The following is an 18,439-nucleotide window of genomic DNA, read 5'->3' on the forward strand; positions in this document are numbered from 1 at the left end:
AGAACTCCGAAGTTAAGCGTCCTTGGATGAGAGTAGTACTAGGATGGCTTCGGCGTTGTGGCGCGGCAAGCGTGCGCTGGTGCGGTTGAGAGGGATGGGTGGAAACCGCGTTAAACTCGTCTCCGTAATTAAGAGGGAGCGGCCAAAGCAATGTACAATCGTCTTTGTAGTGGAGCTGGGAGGGGCAAGGATAAGGGACGAAGACCGGGGTAACATGTCGGATGCGATCATACCAGCACTAAAGCACCGGATCCCATCAGAACTCCGAAGTTAAGCGTGCTTGGGCGAGAGTAGTACTAGGATGGGTGACCTCCTGGGAAGTCCTCGTGTTGCATTCCCTTTTTAATTTTTTTCGCGCCGCTTGCAAAACAAAACGCACGTGTAAGTAATATATTTACCGTGTTTTATTATTTTGCACGAGTGCGGTAAGTCATAGCTGGGTGCTCACGATTCACGGGTCCAGCGTCGGCGTTGTGGCGCGGCAAGCGTGCACTGGTGCGGTTGAGAGGGAGGGGTGGAAACCGCGTTAAACTCGTCTCCATAGTTGAGAGGGAGCGGCCAAAGCAATGTACAATCGTCTTTGTAGTGGAGCTGGGAGGGGCAAGGATAAGGGACGAAGACCGAGGTAACATGTCAGATGCGATCATACCAGCACTAAAGCACCGGATCCCATCAGAACTCCGAAGTTAAGCGTGCTTGGGCGAGAGTAGTACTAGGATGGGTGACCTCCTGGGAAGTCCTCGTGTTGCATTCCCTTTTTAATTTTTTTCGCGCCGCTTGCAAAACAAAACGCACGTGTAAGTAATATATTTACCGTGTTTTATTAATTTGCACGAGTGCGGTAAGTCATAGCTGGGTGCTCACGATTCACGGGTCCAGCGTCGGCGTTGTGGAGCGGCAAGCGTGCACTGATGCGGTTGAGAGGGAGGGGTGGAAACCACGTTAAACTCGTCTCCGTAGTTGAGAGGGAGCGGCCAAAGCAATGTACAATCGTCTTTGTAGTGGAGCTGGGAGGGGCAAGGACAAGGGACGAAGACCGGGGTAACATGTCGGATGCGATCATACCAGCACTAAAGCACCGGATCCCATCAGAACTCCGAAGTTAAGCGTGCTTGGGCGAGAGTAGTACTAGGATGGGTGACCTCCTGGGAAATCCTCGTGTTGCATTCCCTTTTTAATTTTTTTCGCGCCGCTTGCAAAACAAAACGCACGTGTAAGTAATATATTTACCGTGTTTTATTATTTTGCACGAGTGCGGTAAGTCATAGCTGGGTGCTCACGATTCACGGGTCCAGCGTCGGCGTTGTGGCGCGGCAAGCGTGCACTGGTGCGGTTGAGAGGGAGGGGTGGAAACCGCGTTAAACTCGTCTCCGTAGTTGAGAGGGAGCGGCCAAAGCAATGTACAATCGTCTTTGTAGTGGAGCTGGGAGGGGCAAGGATAAGGGACGAAGACCGGGGTAACATGTCGGATGCGATCATACCAGCACTAAAGCACCGGATCCCATCTGAACTCCGAAGTTAAGCGTGCTTGGGCGAGAGTAGTACTAGGATGGGTGACCTCATGGGAAGTCGGGCGAGAGTAGTACTAGGATGGGTGACCTCCTGGGAAGTCCTCGTGTTGCATTCCCTTTTTAATTTTTCTCGCGCCGCTTGCAAAACAAAACGCACGTGTAAGTAATATATTTACCGTGTTTTATTATTTTGCACGAGTGCGGTAAGTCATAGCTGGGTGCTCACGATTCACGGGTCCAGCGTCGGCGTTGTGGCGCGGCAAGCGTGCACTGGTGCGGTTGAGAGGGAGGGGTGGAAACCGCGTTAAACTCATCTCCGTAGTTGAGAGGGAGCGGCCAAAGCAATGTACAATCGTCTTTGTAGTGGAGCTGGGAGGGGCAAGGGTAAGGGACGAAGACCGGGGTAACATGTCGGATGCGATCATACCAGCACTAAAGCACCGGATCCCATCAGAACTCCGAAGTTAAGCGTGCTTGGGCGAGAGTAGTACTAGGATGGGTGACCTCCTGGGAAGTCCTCATGTTGTATTCCCTTTTTAATTTTTTTCGCGCCGCTTGCAAAACAAAACGCACGTGTAAGTAATATATTTACCGTGTTTTATTATTTTGCACGAGTGCGGTAAGTCATAGCTGGGTGCTCACGATTCACGGGTCCAGCGTCGGCGTTGTGGCGCGGCAAGCGTGCACTGGTGCGGTTGAGAGGGAGGGGTGGAAACCGCGTTAAACTCGTCTCCGTAGTTGAGAGGGAGCGGCCAAAGCAATGTACAATCGTCTTTGTAGTGGAGCTGGGAGGGGCAAGGATAAGGGACGAACACCGGGGTAACATGTCGGATGCGATCATACCAGCACTAAAGCACCGGATCCCATCAGAACTCCGAAGTTAAGCATGCTTGGGCGAGAGTAGTACTAGGATGGGTGACCTCCTAGGAAGTCCTCGTGTTGCATTCCCTTTTTAATTTTTTTCGCGCCGCTTGCAAAACAAAACGCACGTGTAAGTAATATATTTACCGTGTTTTATTATTTTGCACGAGTGCGGTAAGTCATAGCTGGGTGCTCACGATTCATTGGTCCAGCGTCGGCGTTGTGGCGCGGCAAGCGTGCATTGGTGCGGTTGAGAGGGAGGGGTGGAAACCGCGTTAAACTCGTCTCCGTAGTTGAGAGGGAGCGGCCAAAGCAATGTACAATCGTCTTTGTAGTGGAGCTGGGAGGGGCAAGGATAAGGGACGAAGACCGGGGTAACATGTCGGATGCGATTGATGGGGTTATGTACCTAGGGTAGGGTCATGGACCTGATCTAAGTACCTTACCCAAGGACACCCTTAGAAGAAGTCGCCTTCCAGTCGACCAACGAAGGACACACTCGACTGTCTTGAAGGACTCGACCACGAAGACTCACTCGACCACCAGAAGATCAAGAGGCACTCTGCACTGCAACGGCCTGTAATCAAGTAGACTTTATGGTAGTAAAGGCACTTTATGTGGGGCGTTACCAGTAACGCCCCAGACTTAACTCACCTTAAACCCTCTCCTACGTGGGCTGGCTGGGGTCCTGGCGCACTCTATATAAGCCACCCCCCTCCACAGGCAGAAGGGTTCGGCACCTTGTAACTCACATACTCATAATCCACTCGACCGCCTCCGGGCTCCGAGACGTAGGGCTGTTACTTCTTCCGAGAAGGGCCTGAACTCGTACATCCCTGGTGTCTACAACCTCTCCATAGCTAGAACCTTGCCTCTTCATACCTACCCCCCACTCTACTGTCAGGCTTAGAACCACGACAGTTGGCGCCCACCGTGGGGCAGGTGTTTTAGCGATTTTGTGGAGAAGTTGCGATTCTTCCGTGTACTTTCATCATGGTGTCTGCTGGAGTTTTGGTCGGGGGTCAAGAGATCCGTCTCGGCACTCTCACCTTCATCGCCGACGACTCCGCGTGGCTCCATGAGGCTCCACTCGACGTTGATGCGCTCCCCGTCCGCGGTGCGACGCATTTTCGTGCATATGTCCGCGGCGTTCTGCTGCGGCAACCATCGACCCAGTATCGGTTGGCTCCTCCAACGTCCACCCTCCCGGTATCCCGCCAGCGCAAGTGCTCGGGCCGGTCGAGGCTTCAGCGATGGGTGAGGCACGCGGTGGCTCGCCAATCGGCCACCACCCAAGTTGCGGCAATCGAGCCCGACGAATCTCTCTACGACTTGTTCGCTCTGTCGACTGGCCCCGTAGAGACTGCGTCCGAGTGCGGTAGCAGTGATCCAGCGGAAGAAATCTTGATGGTCGACGGGCCCCACAGTCCCCCTGGCTTCGCCCGTGGTGGTGGAGCAGGCGACGGCGGCGACCCTACACGAGGCTACGAAGAGTACCAGCCCGAGCCATTCGACTCTCTGCAAAGAGAGGAACTTCGCCGCAGGAACGAGGATCCCCTGCGTATTCCCATCGCAGGAGAAACCCCCGAGGCTCATGCCTTGGAGGAGGCGCATCTGGCCAATTTGGCCGAGCGCACTCGACTGGAGAACCTTCAGCGAGCACTCGACGAGCGCGCGCGGCAACGAGTTCCCGACACCAGTCGACGTCAACTCTTCCCGCCAACTCAGGTATATCGAACCCCAATTCAGAATTTAGCAGCTGCGACCCGTATAGTAGAGTCCATCCAGCCTTTGCAGTCGGAAGCTGGCAGAGGTTTGCTGCAGATCAGGGATCTGCTCCGGGCAGCAGGAGATCAGAATTCAGCCGTGTCTCAGTCGCGCAACAGAATTCACAGTCGATCCGTCACTGTGAATACGGTTCAGTCGGCTCACAGCCCCAGATCGCCTCCGCGGTGTGAAGGGCGCGAGAATCGGCGAGATCAATATGGCGACAGACTCGACCGAGATGATAGGCGTCGAGTGCCCAATTCCCCTCCGAGGGGTGGGTCTTACGCTCCTCGGCAGCCAGATGATAGGCGTCAGTACAGTACATGGCGTAGGGTTCCAGTCGACCCCAGAGAACCAGGCTTCGACGCGCGATCCATTATCGTGCAAGGATTGGTCGACCGGAACAGAGCCCATCGAGGTGGACTCGACAGATATGTACCCACAAGCAGTCGAGTGCATGTTTCTGGTCCTGAATGCTTCAGCAGAGCTATCAGAGCCGCAGTTATCCCTCCCAATTTCAGGTTGGCAACAGGAGTCAGCAAGTTCACTGGTGAGTCTAAGCCTGAAACTTGGCTTGAAGACTACCGAGTGGCAGTTCAGATTGGTGGTGGGAACGACGAGGTAGCCATGAAGCACTTGCCCCTCATGCTGGAAGGTTCTGCCAGGGCATGGTTGACTCAATTGCCTCCTAGCAGCATTTACACTTGGGAAGATCTGTCCCGAGTGTTCATCAGAACGTTTGAAGGAACTTGCAAGCGACCAGCTGGTTTGACAGAGTTGCAAGTCTGCGTGCAGAAAGCTAATGAGACTCTCAGAGAGTATATTCAGAGGTGGATCACTTTGCACCACACTGTGGAGAATGTGTCTGATCATCAGGCAGTCTGCGCCTTCAAAGATGGTGTCAAGAACAGAGAACTGAGTTTGAAGTTTGGTCGAACCGGTGACATGACCTTGAGTCGGATGATGGAGATTGCTACCAAGTATGCCAACGGCGAAGAAGAAGACCGACTCCGAAGCGGCAAGCACAAGCCGAGTCAGTCGGAAAAAGGAAACACCAGTCGGAAACAGAAGCGGAAGGCTGAACCGGCAGCTCCTGGAGAGGCTCTGGCCGTGACTCAAGGAAAGTTTAAGGGGAAACCAAAAGGATCCTGGAACCCCAAGAAGGTAAAGGATAAAGAAGGGAACGACGTGATGGATATGCCATGTCACATTCACACGAAGAAAGACGAAGAGGGGAATATCATTTACCCGAAGCACACCACTCGCCAATGTCGACTCCTGATCCAGCAGTTTCAAGGAAAACAGTCTAAGGACAAGGAGAAGGAGTCGGACAAGGCCGAAGACAAGGAGGACAGTGAGGAAGGATATCCGCATATCAACTCCACTCTGATGATCTTTGCGGATGTGGAAAGCAAGAGTCGACTGAAGGTCATTAACCGAGAAGTGAACATGGTTGCCCCAGCAAAAGCAAATTATCTGAAATGGTCTCAAACACCCATCACATTCGACCAATCTGATCACCCGACTCATATTGCCACCCCGGGGAGGCAAGCTTTGGTCGTCGATCCAGTTGTCGAAGGCACTCGACTGACAAAGGTGCTGATGGATGGTGGAAGTGGGCTGAATTTGTTGTATGCAGACACACTGAAAGGAATGGGCATTCCGATGTCCCGACTGAGCACTAGTAACATGAGCTTTCATGGAGTTATACCAGGGAAGAAGGCCGAGTCACTCGGCCAAATAGCTTTGGACGTGGTGTTTGGTGATTCGAAGCATTTTCGCAAAGAAAAGCTGACGTTTGAGGTCGTGAATTTTCAGAGTGCATATCATGCCATTTTGGGGAGACCAGCTTACGCGCGGTTCATGGCTCGACCATGCTACGTGTACCTCAAATTGAAGATGCCCGGCCCCAAAGGAGTGATCACTGTCACCGGTGATCGGAAAAAGGCAGAGGAGTGCTTTCAGAAGGGTTCCAAGATTGCCGATTCCCAGGTGACAGCGGTCGAGTTCGAAGAATACAAGCAAAACGCAGATCCGAGTGACTTGCTGCGATCAAAGAAACCCGCCACAGAGTCTGCATTCCAGTCGTCCGGTGAGACGAAGCCTGTTCACATTCACCCGACCGACCCTGATGCAGCTCCGACCCGCATCTCCACAACACTCGACCCAAAATAGGAAGAAGCGCTCATCCAGTTCCTCCGTGAGAACTGGGACATTTTTGCATGGAAGCCCGCTGACATGCCAGGTGTTCCCAGGGGACTGGCTGAGCACCGCCTAAGAGTCGACTCATCTGCAAAACCAGTCAAAGAGCATCTTCGGCGGTCCGCCGTCCAGAAGAGAAAAGCCATCGGTGAAGAAGTGGCTCGACTGTTGGCGGCCGGATTTATCCGAGAGATATACCACTCCGAGTGGCTCGCTAATGTCGTCATGGTTCCTAAGAAGGACAAGTCGCTCCGAATGTGCATTGATTTCAAGCACATCAACCGGGCCTGCCCGAAAGATCATCTTCCTCTCCCTCGCATAGATCAAATTGTTGACTCGACCGCGGGATGCGAGAGGCTATCTTTTTTAGATGCCTACTCCGGGTACCACCAGATCCGTCTGTACGGACCCGACGAGGTAAAAACAGCTTTCATCACTCCATTCGGGTGCTTCTGTTATATCACCATGCCATTCGGCCTCAAGAATGCCGGAGCCACATTTATGCGAATGATTCAGAAGTGTCTACTCACTCAAATCAGTCGGAATATGGAAGCATATATGGATGATATTGTTGTCAAATCACGAAAAGGTTCCGACCTGCTCGCTGATCTCGCCGAAACATTTGCCAACCTCAGAAGATATGATATCAAGCTCAATCCATCAAAGTGCACATTTGGAGTTCCTGGTGGCAAGTTACTCGGTTTTCTTGTTTCCGAACGGGGAATCGACGCTAACCCAGAAAAGATTGGCACTATTCTCCAAATGAAACGCCCTGTGCGAGTGCACGATGTCCAGAAGCTTACTGGATGCTTGGCCGCATTAAGTCGATTCATCTCACGACTCGGTGAAAAGGCATTGCCTCTTTACCGACTGATGAAGAAGACAGACAAGTTCGAGTGGACTCCAGAAGCTGATGCAGCGTTTGCCGAGCTCAAAACTCTGCTCTCCACCCAGCCGGTGCTTGCTGCTCCAATCAGCAAAGAGCCGTTGTTGCTCTATATCGCAGCCACAGGACAAGTTGTCAGTACTGTGCTAACGGTCGAGCGGGAAGAAGAAGGAAAAGCTCTCAAAGTTCAGCGCCCAGTGTATTATTTGTCTGAAGTCTTGACTCCATCCAAGCAGAGATATCCTCATTATCAGAAGCTTGTGTATGGAATATACATGACCACAAAGAAGGTTGCTCATTATTTCTCTGATCATTCCATCACAGTCGTCAGCGACGCTCCACTATCAGAGATTTTGCACAACAGAGATGCAACTGGTCGAGTGGCCAAATGGGCGATTGAACTTCTTCCCCTTGATATCAAGTTTGAGGCAAAGAAAGCCATTAAGTCCCAGGCAATAGCAGATTTCCTCGCCGAGTGGATTGAACAGCAGCAGCCGACTGAAGTTCACTCGGAGCATTGGACCATGTTTTTTGATGGCTCTAAGATGTTGAATGGTTCCGGTGCTGGGGTTGTCCTGGTTTCCCCCAGAGGAGATAAGCTCAGATATGTGCTCCAAATTCACTTTGATTCCTCCAACAATGAGGCAGAATATGAGGCCCTCTTATATGGGTTGTGCATGGCCATTTCACTCGGCGTCCGTCGCCTGATGGTCTATGGCGACTCGGATTTAGTGGTCAATCAGGTGATGAAAGAGTGGGACGTGAGAAGCCCAACCATGACTGGATACTGCAGTGCAGTGAGGAAGCTGGAAAAGAAGTTCGAGGGGTTGGAGCTCCATCATATACCCCGACTGAAAAATCAAGCAGCTGACGATCTAGCAAAGATAGGTTCCAAGAGAGAAGCCATTCCGAGTGGTGTGTTCTTGGAGCATATACACACTCCGTCAGTCAAAGAAGATCCTTTCACCGAAGAAACTCCACAGCCCAAGAGTGCCACAGATCCGACTGAAGTTGAAGTCCCAGCAGTGGTCGACTTGATCATGGAGGTTTTGGTGGTCATTCCCGACTGGACAGTTCCGTATGTCGCATATATCCTGAGAAAAGAGCTTCCGGAGGATGAGGAAGAGGCTCGACAGATCGTCCGTCGATCTAAGGCCTTTACCGTAATCAAAGGACAATTATATAGAGAAAGCGCGACTGGAGTTGGTCAGAAGTGCATAACACCAGAAGAAGGTCGACTCGTCCTCAATGATATTCACTCGGGGACCTGTGGTCATCATGCGTCCTCTCGGACCATCGTGGCCAAAGCATACCGAGCCGGATTTTACTAGCCAAAGGCGAATGAAATGGCAAAAGATATAGTGGATAAGTGCGAGGGATGTCAGTTCTACTCGAATATGTCGCACAAGCCTGCGTCAGCTCTGAAGACCATCCCACTCGTCTGGCCTTTCGCAGTATGGGGATTGGACATGGTCGGTCCTTTGAGAACAGGACGAAGTGGCTTCACGCATGTACTGGTGGCAGTCGACAAGTTCACCAAGTGGATCGAGGCTAAACCAATCAAGAACCTCGACACCGGTACTGCTGTTAGCTTCATCAGGGAACTAATATTCAGATATGGAGTCCCGCATAGCATCATTACGGATAATGGGTCGAACTTTGACTCAGAGGAATTCAGAGATTTCTGCAACTCCCAAGGCACACGGGTCGACTACGCTTCAGTCGCCCATCCGCAGTCGAATGGACAAGCAGAGCGAGCTAATGGACTGATTCTTAAGGGATTGAAGCCTCGACTGATGCGTGATCTCAAACACGCGGCTGGAGCCTGGGTAGACGAACTTCCCTCAGTGCTTTGGGGGCTGCGGACCACACCTAATCGGTCGACCGGAAGAACTCCATTCTTCTTGGTCTACGGAGCTGAAGCAGTCTTGCCGAGTGATCTTCTCCACAATGCTCCTCGAGTTGAAATCTACAACGAAGCAGAGGCTGAACAGGCGCGGCAGGACGCAGTCGACCTTTTAGAAGAAGAAAGGGAGATGGCTCTGATCCGTTCGACCATCTACCAACAAGATTTGCGTCGTTTCCACGCCAGAAATGTGAGAGGTCGAGCCTTCCAGGAAGGGGATTTAGTTCTCCGAGTGGATCAGCACAAACCACACAAGCTTGCTCCTTCTTGGGAAGGCCCCTTCATCGTCACCAAGGTTCTCCACAACGGGGCGTACCCTCTTTACAACGTCGAGCATAATATCGACGAGCCCCGAGCCTGGAACGCGGAACTACTCCGCCCATTTTACACTTAAGTTTTATCACTCGGATGAGTTGCAATAAAGTACTTCTGTAGTTCATGGACCTCAAAATAATAGTGTCATAGTTCCTCCATAATTTCTGTCACTTTTTATTTTTGTCCAATAAAATTCCCCTCAGTGGGTGACTTAGCTGCGAATCCGTTTCGCCTAAGTTATAAAAATCCTACCGAGTGAAGAGCAACCCTCTCACTCGGGGGCTTAGCTGCAGTCCAAGCACTCGCCTAAGTTATAAAAATCCTACCGAGTGAAGAGCAACCCTCTCACTCGGGGGCTTAGCTGCAGTCCAAGCACTCGCCTAAGTTATCAAAATCCTACCGAGTGGTAAGCCAGACTTCCACTCGGGGGCTTAGCTGCAGTCCAAGCACTCGCCTAAGTTATCAAAATCCTACCGAGTGGTAAGCCAGACTTCCACTCGGGGGCTTAGCTGCAGTCCAAGCACTCGCCTAAGTTATCAAAATCCTACCGAGTGAAGAGCAACCCTCTCACTTGGGGGCTTAGCTGCAGTCCAAGCACTCGCCTAAGTTATCAAAATCCTACCGAGTGAAGAGCAACCCTCTCACTCGGGGGCTTAGCTGCAGTCCAAGCACTCGCCTAAGTTATCAAAATCCTGCCGAGTGAAGAGTAAACCTCTCACTCGGGGGCTTAGCTGCAGCCCAGTGCTCGCCTAAGTGGACTGAAGAAAAAGTCGATCGCAGTAAAGGCGCCTTGCTTTGAACCTGCAAAAGACATTTCGAGCCAAAGGCAATCGTATTCAAGCACCAAATTCAAGTTTGAATCGATATCTAAAGGAACCGAGAGTGCTCAGGCGTTAAGCCTGTTAAGGTTTATCGGTTACAATTCCACTCGGCATACCGAGGCAAATTTAAAGCGTCGAGCCAGAAGAAGTTTTTTACCCCTCCTGTGGAGGGCTGGAAGGAGCAACGAATTCATCAAGGTCAATTCCGTCGGCGATCCGAGTGGCAGCTGCAAGGAAAGTTTCCATAAAGGACCTGAAGTCGTGCTTCTTGGTATTGGCCACACGAAGGGCCGCCAGCTTCTCTTCTCGTGCATCTTTACAGTGGACTCGGGCCAGACACAGAGCAACATCTGCACCACACCGAGCCGAGGACTTCTTCCATTCCTGCACTCGTCCAGGGATCGTGTTCAACCGGGCCATCAGCGAGTCAAGGTCATTCTGAAGTGTCTCCTTAGGCCAGAGTGTCGAGTCGATGCGAGATGTGGCGGCCTTCAGCCTTGCAAGATAGTCCACGACAACTGCGACACGAGACTCCAGTCGGAAAACATCCATGGCAACTTCGTCGTTCACCGGAGAATTGACGGGGTCGAGGTTTGGCTCCAGCCGGCTAGTTTCTTCTTCAAAGTTTTGACAGAATTCTGCAAGGATGATCACTAAGTCATGGGGATGGTCGAATGGAAAAACCACAATTGGAAATGTTTGCCAAGCATAGAGGTTTACCTTCAAGCATAAGAAACAGCTTCTTGGCAAGACTACTCAGGAAGGCCTCCAGATCAGTTTTCTTCCCAGTCAATTTGCTGACTTGGTCGGTCAGGGCAGCTTTATCAGTTTTTAGTCGACTGATCTCCTTGTTGGCGATCCCAAGAGCAGCTTTCAGATTGGTATTGTCTTGTTCAAGCTTGGTGACTGAAGCTAACTTCTCGTCAGCAAGCTTGATCTTCTCAGCTAGTTCAAGGTCTTTCTTCTGTTGGGCCTCCCTTACCTTACCTGCAAGTTACAGCAAGATCAGATTTTGAAACAAGCAAGGGGAAAGCAGTCGTCAGGGTCTCACCAAACATACCTTCGGTATCCTCCTTTGCCTTCGTCAGCTTCTCCTGAACCAGCTTCAGGCTCAGCTCGAGTTGAGTGTGCTTGTGTTCCAGTTCAGAGTAGCGAGCCACAAGATCACAAGAGTTCTGCGAAGAACCAATCGACTAAATGTCAAATATAATTCACTTCCGAGTGAAAAAGGAAAAAACACACGTTTCTAAGACTACAGCCGAATACAAGCATTCGACCGTAGTCTCGGGGACTACACCCAGTGGGTGCACTCAGCGTGCCCCCACTAATCCTGTTGAAGACAAAGTCGACCAGTCGACCTCAAAAAAAAAAGAGCGAGATGCATTCTCTAAGACTGTGATCAACTGAAAGCAGTCGACCACAGTCTCGGGGACTACACCCAGTGGGTGCACTCAGCGTGCCCCCACCGGTTTGTGAAATCCAGTCGACATACTTGACTGACAGAAAAATTGACATCATAAAGCCTAAGGCCGACTGCCAGCAGTCGACCTTAGCCTTGGGGACTACACCCAGCGGGTGCACTCAGCGTGGCCCCGCTAACACGGAGTTTATTCGACACACCCAGTGGGTGACTACTATAAATTCCGGAAAGGAAAAGTTTTTGGTAGCATATCCAACAGAACAAACAGTGGTCGACTGACCTGGACATTGCTTTAGAGGGCAGAACTGGCGTCATAAGCCGCCTGGCTCGCATCCCGGATGGTCTTCAGCTGCTCCATCATGATTCCCGCCTGGCGTATCGCCTCCTTCGCTGCGCCAGCTTGGTCCTCTGGGACGTGGTGCGTCGTGAAGAGGGAGGGCTGCTGAGCACTCGTCAATGGATCTGCGAAGGACACCGTGTGTCGAGTGGTGTTCTCTTCCTCCACAGTCAGAATCTCAGGCGCCGTCACATCCTGAGCCACCTTACTGGCGGACGCTTTCCGACTCCTCTTGCGCTTCAGCGGCTCTTCATCCTCATCATCATCAGGGAGATTGATAACAGTATTGGGTGGAGCTACGGAGAAAAATCAGGATCAGAGATCGCGAGTCAGTCGACTAAGAATGGCGTTAAGAATACAGTACCTGGGTTCGAAGTTGCTGCGTCCTCCATCTCGTGGTCATCAGCCCGGGCCGAGGTTTCAGAAGTGGTAGCACTGCAACTCCAAAGGATCAGTCGACTAACTTCAGCGTCGACCAGAGACAAAGTTCACACAAAATAAGAAAATATGAACAACACGGTTACCCTGATATGGTGGGGATGGACACCTTCATCTTCGGCGGGAGCTTGATCGGCTTCGACGAGGCCGCCCTGGGCTGCTTCGGCGCCCTTTCAGTCGGCACCGGAGAGGTGGTCCGAGGGCGCTTGGTCGACTGAGTGGCGGTCGCAACCCCCTTACCACGTTCGGTCGAAGGGTCATGGACAAGCTTCGACCGCCTTTCTGAGTGCGGTGGTACGACCTACTCCTCCTCTTCTTCCTCGTCCTCGACGTCATCTTCATCACCATCATCATCATCATCGTCGTCATCATCCTCTGCAACATCCGAGTCCCATTCCTCCTCTTCCTGGCTCTCGCCCCCGCTCGCCTCGCCCTCCTCAGTCGAAGCTTGTGCCCCATTGGGCATCGAGTACAGCTCGGTGAGGGCCTAGCAGATGTCCAGACAAGGATCAGTCGACCAGTCGGCAGGGTAAACAGAAATGAATGCGACAAGAGCGCAGTGAAGAGCAGGGCAAGTGTACCTTGTTTGGATCGCTGTTGTGGTCGAGTGGAGGAATCCTTCTGGCTCCGCGTGGGTTATCCTTGTTTCCGGTAACGGCTACCATCCATCTTTCCAGAGTGACGTCGTCGACTGCTTCTGGATGGACTCTAGTCTCGTCTTCGGTCCCACGGTACAACCACATGCAGTGGCTCCGGAACTGAAGGGGCTGGATGCGACGCCTGAGGAAGACCTCCAGGAGGTCCATGCCCGTCACTCCCTCCCGAACCAACTGCACCACGCGCTCCATCAACATCTTCACGTCAGCTTTCTCCTCCGGAATCAGCTTTAGAGGGGAGGGCTTGTTCACTCGATCCATGGTAAACGGAGGGAGTCCACTCGACTGCCCTGGCGTCGACTGGACCTGGCAGTAGAACCAAGTCGACTGCCAGCCTCTGACGGACTCGGGAAAGGTCATGGGCGGGAAGGTGCTCTTATTCCTCACCTGGATCCCCAGACCCCCACACATTTGGACGACTCGGGTTCTCTCATCACCTGGGCTCGCCTTCTTCACGGTCTGAGATCGACACGTGAATATATGCTTGAACAAACCCCAGTGCGGTCGACAGCCCAGGAAACCCTCACACATGGACACGAACGCAGCAAGATAGGCAATAGAGTTTGGGGTAAAGTGGTGGAGCTGCGCTCCAAAGAAATTCAAGAAGCCACGGAAGAAAACACTTGGCGGCAAGGAAAATCCACGATCAACATGGGTGGCCAAGAGCACACACTCACCCTCTTCTGGCTGGGGCTGCCACTCCTTCCCCGGAAGCCTCGCAGCTCCATGAGGAATCAAGCCCTCGTTGGCCATGTCGAGGAGGTCATTCTCGGTGATGGTCTCCTTGGACCCAGCCCTTCGGCAGGCGGGATCTGGACGAGGACCCGCCGCGGCTGGTGGATCTCCCCTTTGCCTTCTCCGTCGCCGACGCCTTCTTCGCACGTTCCAGCGCCGCCGTCTTCTCCTTGGCCATGGTTGCCGGCGAGATGCGCATGGGGAAGTTGTGCGGGGGTGAGAGCGAGCGTGCTGGACGGGGACGAAGGGAGCGGAGAGAGAGAGAGAATGACTGAGGCGCAGTACAGAAATCCTCGCCGGGCGCATTTATAAGGTCCCTTCCGAGTGGATGACAGGTGGGCCCGGTCGATCTAATCATATCAGGAACAGTTATGCAGACGGGATACGTGGCGAAAAAAGCGGCGCAGAGATCGAGGCGTCTATGTCCCGTCCCATCCGAACGCCGCGGTCCGCTCCACTTCGCGCGCGTCCCCAAATTTCGCATCCCGCGGAATCCGCGAACAGCAGATCAGTCTGTCAAGCACGGGGTTTCCAGCGATCCGTCGCTCGGAGATCGTCGAAGCCCGAAAGACCACTCGACGCAAGAATAGAATGGATCGAGTCGACTGAAGACAAGTTGCTCACTGTCGACGAAGAGATTCTTTGGTCCAGGACAACGCACGACCAGAGCGCAAAGGTTAATCGGAAACAACATCAACTCCTTCCTCACTCGAAGCCTCAATCCATTCGGGGGCTAATGATGGGGTTATGTACCTAGGGTAGGGTCATGGACCTGATCTAAGTACCTTACCCAAGGACACCCTTAGAAGAAGTCGCCTTCCAGTCGACCAACGAAGGACACACTCGACTGTCTTGAAGGACTCGACCACGAAGACTCACTTGACCACCAGAAGATCAAGAGGCACTCTGCACTGCAACGGCCTGTAATCAAGTAGACTTTATGGTAGTAAAGGCACTTTATGTGGGGCGTTACCAGTAACGCCCCAGACTTAACTCACCTTAAACCCTCTCCTACGTGGGCTGGCTGGGGTCCTGGCGCACTCTATATAAGCCACCCCCCTCCACAGGCAGAAGGGTTCGGCACCTTGTAACTCACATACTCATAATCCACTCGACCGCCTCCGGGCTCCAAGACATAGGGCTGTTACTTCTTCCGAGAAGGGCCTGAACTCGTACATCCCTGGTGTCTACAACCTCTCCATAGCTAGAACCTTGCCTCTTCATACCTACCCCCCACTCTACTGTCAAGCTTAGAACCACGACAGCGATCATACCAGCACTAAAGCACCGGATCCCATCAGAACTCCGAAGTTAAGCGTGCTTGGGCGAGAGTAGTATTAGGATGGGTGACCTCTTGGGAAGTCCTCGTGTTGCATTCCCTTTTTAATTTTTTTCGCGCCGCTTGCAAAACAAAACGCACGTGTAAGTAATATATTTACCGTGTTTTATTATTTTGCACGAGTGCGGTAAGTCATAGCTGGGTGCTCATGATTCACGGGTCCAGCGTCGGTGTTGTGGCGCGGCAAGCGTGCACTGGTGCGGTTGAGAGGGAGGGGTGGAAACCGCGTTAAACTCGTCTCCGTAGTTGAGAGGGAGCGGCCAAAGCAATGTACAATCGTCTTTGTAGTGGAGCTGGGAAGGGCAAGGATAAGGGACGAAGACCGGGGTAACATGTCGGATGCGATCATACCAGCACTAAAGCACCGGATCCCATCAGAACTCCGAAGTTAAGCGTGCTTGGGCGAGAGTAGTACTAGGATGGGTGACCTCCTGGGAAGTCCTTGTGTTGCATTCCCTTTTTAATTTTTTTCGCGCCGCTTGCAAAACAAAACACACGTGTAAGTAATATATTTACCGTGTTTTATTATTTTGCACGAGTGCGGTAAGTCATAGCTGGGTGCTCACGATTCACGGGTCCAGCGTCGGCGTTGTGGCGCGGCAAGCGTGCACTGGTGCGGTTGAGAGGGAGGGGTGGAAACCGCGTTAAACTCGTCTCCGTAGTTGAGAGGGAGCGGCCAAAGCAATGTGCAATCGTCTTTGTAGTGGAGCTGGGAGGGGCAAGGATAAGGGACGAAGACCGGGGTAACATGTCGGATGCGATCATACCAGCACTAAAGCACCGGATCCCATCAGAACTCCGAAGTTAAGCGTGCTTGGGCGAGAGTACTACTAGGATGGGTGACCTCCTAGGAAGTCCTCGTGTTGCATTCCCTTTTTAATTTTTTTCGCGCCGCTTGCAAAACAAAACGCACGTGTAAGTAATATATTTACCGTGTTTTATTATTTTGCACGAGTGCGGTAAGTCATAGCTGGGTGCTCACGATTCACGGGTCCAGCGTCGGCGTTGTGGCGCGGCAAGCGTGCACTGGTGCGGTTGAGAGGGAGGGGTGGAAACCGCGTTAAACTCGTCTCCGTAGTTGAGAGGGAGCGGCCAAAGCAATGTGCAATCGTCTTTGTAGTGGAGCTGGGAGGGGCAAGGATAAGGGACGAAGACCGGGGTAACATGTCGGATGCGATCATACCAGCACTAAAGCACCGGATCCCATAAGAACGCCGAAGTTAAGCGTGCTTGGGCGAGAGTAGTACTAGGATGGGTGACCTCCTGGGAAGTCCTCGTGTTGCATTCCCTTTTTAATTTTTTTCGCGCCGCTTGCAAAACAAAACGCACGTGTAAGTAATATATTTACGGTGTTTTATTATTTTGCACGAGTGCGGTAAGTCATAGCTGGGTGCTCACGATTCACGGGTCCAGCGTCGGCGTTGTGGCGCGGCAAGCGTGCACTGGTGCGGTTGAGAGGGAGGGGTGGAAACCGCGTTAAACTCGTCTCCGTAGTTGAGAGGGAGCGGCCAAAGCAATGTGCAATCGTCTTTGTAGTGGAGCTGGGAGGGGCAAGGATAAGGGACGAAGACCGGGGTAACATGTCGGATGCGATCATACCAGCACTAAAGCACCGGATCCCATCAGAACTCCGAAGTTAAGCGTGCTTGGGCGAGAGTAGTACTAGGATGGGTGACCTCCTGGGAAGTCCTCGTGTTGCATTCCCTTTTTAATTTTTTTCGCGCCGCTTGCAAAACAAAACGCACGTGTAAGTAATATATTTACCGTGTTTTATTATTTTGCACGAGTGCGGTAAGTCGTAGCTGGGTGCTCACGATTCACGGGTCCAGCGTCGGCGTTGTGGCGCGGCAAGCGTGCACTGGTGCGGTTGAGAGGGAGGGGTGGAAACCGCGTTAAACTCGTCTCCGTAGTTGAGAGGGAGCGACCAAAGCAATGTGCAATCGTCTTTGTAGTGGAGCTGGGAGGGGCAAGGATAAGGGACGAAGACCGGGGTAACATGTCGGATGCGATCATACCAGCACTAAAGCACCGGATCCCATCAGAACTCCGAAGTTAAGCGTGCTTGGGCGAGAGTAGTACTAGGAAGTTAAGCGTGCTTGGGCGAGAGTAGTACTAGGATGGGTGACCTCCTGGGAAGTCCTCGTGTTGCATTCCCTTTTTAATTTTTTTCGCGCCGCTTGCAAAACAAAACCTACGTGTAAGTAATATATTTACCGTGTTTTATTATTTTGCACGAGTGCGGTAAGTCATAGCTGGGTGCTCACGATTCACGGGTCCAGCGTCGGCGTTGTGGCGCGGCAAGCGTGCACTGGTGCGGTTGAGAGGGAGGGGTGGAAACCGCGTTAAACTCGTCTCCGTAGTTGAGAGGGAGCGGCCAAAGCAATGTACAATCGTCTTTGTAGTGGAGCTGGGAGGGGCAAGGATAAGGGACGAAGACCGGGGTAACATGTCGGATGCGATCATACCAGCACTAAAGCACCGGATCCCATCAGAACTCCGAAGTTAAGCGTGCTTGGGCGAGAGTAGTACTAGGATGGGTGACCTCCTGGGAAGTCCTCGTGTTGCATTCCCTTTTTAATTTTTTTCGCGCCGCTTGCAAAACAAAATGCACGTGTAAGTAATATATTTACCGTGTTTTATTATTTTGCACGAGTGCGGTAAGTCATAGCTGGGTGCTCACGATTCACGGGTCCAGCGTCGGCGTTGTGGCGCGGCAAGCGTGCACTGGTGCGGTTGAGAGGGAGGGGTGGAAACCGCGTTAAACTCGTCTCCGTAGTTGAGAGGGAGCGGCCAAAGCAATGTACAATCGTCTTTGTAGTGGAGCTGGGAGGGGCAAGGATAAGGGACGAAAACCGGGGTAACATGTCGGATGCGATCATACCAGCACTAAAGCACCGGATCCCATAAGAACTCCGAAGTTAAGCGTGCTTGGGCGAGAGTAGTACTAGGATGGTTGACCTCCTGGGAAGTCCTTGTGTTGCATTCCCTTTTTAATTTTTTTCGCGCCGCTTGCAAAACAAAACGCACGTGTAAGTAATATATTTACCGTGTTTTATTATTTTGCACGAGTGCGGTAAGTCATAGCTGGGTGCTCACGATTCACGGGTCCAGCGTCGGCGTTGTGGCGCGGCAAGCGTGCACTGGTGCGGTTGAGAGGGAGGGGTGGAAACCGCGTTAAACTCGTCTCCGTAGTTGAGAGGGAGCGGCCAAAGCAATGTTCAATCGTCTTTGTAGTGGAGCTGGGA

At 52.4% G+C, this 18,439-nt stretch overlaps 12 non-coding genes and 2 pseudogenes across 12 annotated transcripts; all 14 read left to right on the forward strand.

Moving 5' to 3' along the window:
• The first annotated feature begins 219 nt into the window (after positions 1–219).
• LOC123174204 (5S ribosomal RNA) lies at positions 220–338 on the forward strand. The gene has a single exon (XR_006486846.1). It is a non-coding gene; the product is annotated as a 5S ribosomal RNA (ribosomal RNA).
• Positions 339–635: 297 nt separating this feature from the next.
• Positions 636–754, forward strand: LOC123174190 (5S ribosomal RNA). Its single transcript, XR_006486833.1, has one exon. It is a non-coding gene; the product is annotated as a 5S ribosomal RNA (ribosomal RNA).
• Positions 755–1,051: 297 nt separating this feature from the next.
• On the forward strand, positions 1,052–1,170 carry LOC123174176 (5S ribosomal RNA). The gene has a single exon (XR_006486820.1). It is a non-coding gene; the product is annotated as a 5S ribosomal RNA (ribosomal RNA).
• Positions 1,171–1,467: 297 nt separating this feature from the next.
• Positions 1,468–1,625, forward strand: LOC123174168 (uncharacterized; annotated as a pseudogene).
• Positions 1,626–1,924: 299 nt separating this feature from the next.
• Positions 1,925–2,043, forward strand: LOC123174217 (5S ribosomal RNA). The gene has a single exon (XR_006486858.1). It is a non-coding gene; the product is annotated as a 5S ribosomal RNA (ribosomal RNA).
• Positions 2,044–2,340: 297 nt separating this feature from the next.
• LOC123174206 (5S ribosomal RNA) lies at positions 2,341–2,459 on the forward strand. Its single transcript, XR_006486848.1, has one exon. It is a non-coding gene; the product is annotated as a 5S ribosomal RNA (ribosomal RNA).
• A 12,656-nt stretch (positions 2,460–15,115) lies between these two features.
• On the forward strand, positions 15,116–15,234 carry LOC123174218 (5S ribosomal RNA). Its single transcript, XR_006486859.1, has one exon. It is a non-coding gene; the product is annotated as a 5S ribosomal RNA (ribosomal RNA).
• Positions 15,235–15,531: 297 nt separating this feature from the next.
• On the forward strand, positions 15,532–15,650 carry LOC123174185 (5S ribosomal RNA). Its single transcript, XR_006486828.1, has one exon. It is a non-coding gene; the product is annotated as a 5S ribosomal RNA (ribosomal RNA).
• Positions 15,651–15,947: 297 nt separating this feature from the next.
• On the forward strand, positions 15,948–16,066 carry LOC123174209 (5S ribosomal RNA). Its single transcript, XR_006486851.1, has one exon. It is a non-coding gene; the product is annotated as a 5S ribosomal RNA (ribosomal RNA).
• Positions 16,067–16,363: 297 nt separating this feature from the next.
• On the forward strand, positions 16,364–16,482 carry LOC123174212 (5S ribosomal RNA). Its single transcript, XR_006486854.1, has one exon. It is a non-coding gene; the product is annotated as a 5S ribosomal RNA (ribosomal RNA).
• Positions 16,483–16,779: 297 nt separating this feature from the next.
• Positions 16,780–16,898, forward strand: LOC123174216 (5S ribosomal RNA). The gene has a single exon (XR_006486857.1). It is a non-coding gene; the product is annotated as a 5S ribosomal RNA (ribosomal RNA).
• A 297-nt stretch (positions 16,899–17,195) lies between these two features.
• On the forward strand, positions 17,196–17,348 carry LOC123174160 (uncharacterized; annotated as a pseudogene).
• Positions 17,349–17,645: 297 nt separating this feature from the next.
• LOC123174164 (5S ribosomal RNA) lies at positions 17,646–17,764 on the forward strand. The gene has a single exon (XR_006486809.1). It is a non-coding gene; the product is annotated as a 5S ribosomal RNA (ribosomal RNA).
• Positions 17,765–18,061: 297 nt separating this feature from the next.
• LOC123174210 (5S ribosomal RNA) lies at positions 18,062–18,180 on the forward strand. Its single transcript, XR_006486852.1, has one exon. It is a non-coding gene; the product is annotated as a 5S ribosomal RNA (ribosomal RNA).
• Positions 18,181–18,439: the final 259 nt, after the last annotated feature.

Source organism: Triticum aestivum, unplaced genomic scaffold (assembly GCF_018294505.1).
Source record: "Triticum aestivum cultivar Chinese Spring unplaced genomic scaffold, IWGSC CS RefSeq v2.1 scaffold6213, whole genome shotgun sequence".
NCBI lineage: Eukaryota > Viridiplantae > Streptophyta > Magnoliopsida > Poales > Poaceae > Triticum > Triticum aestivum.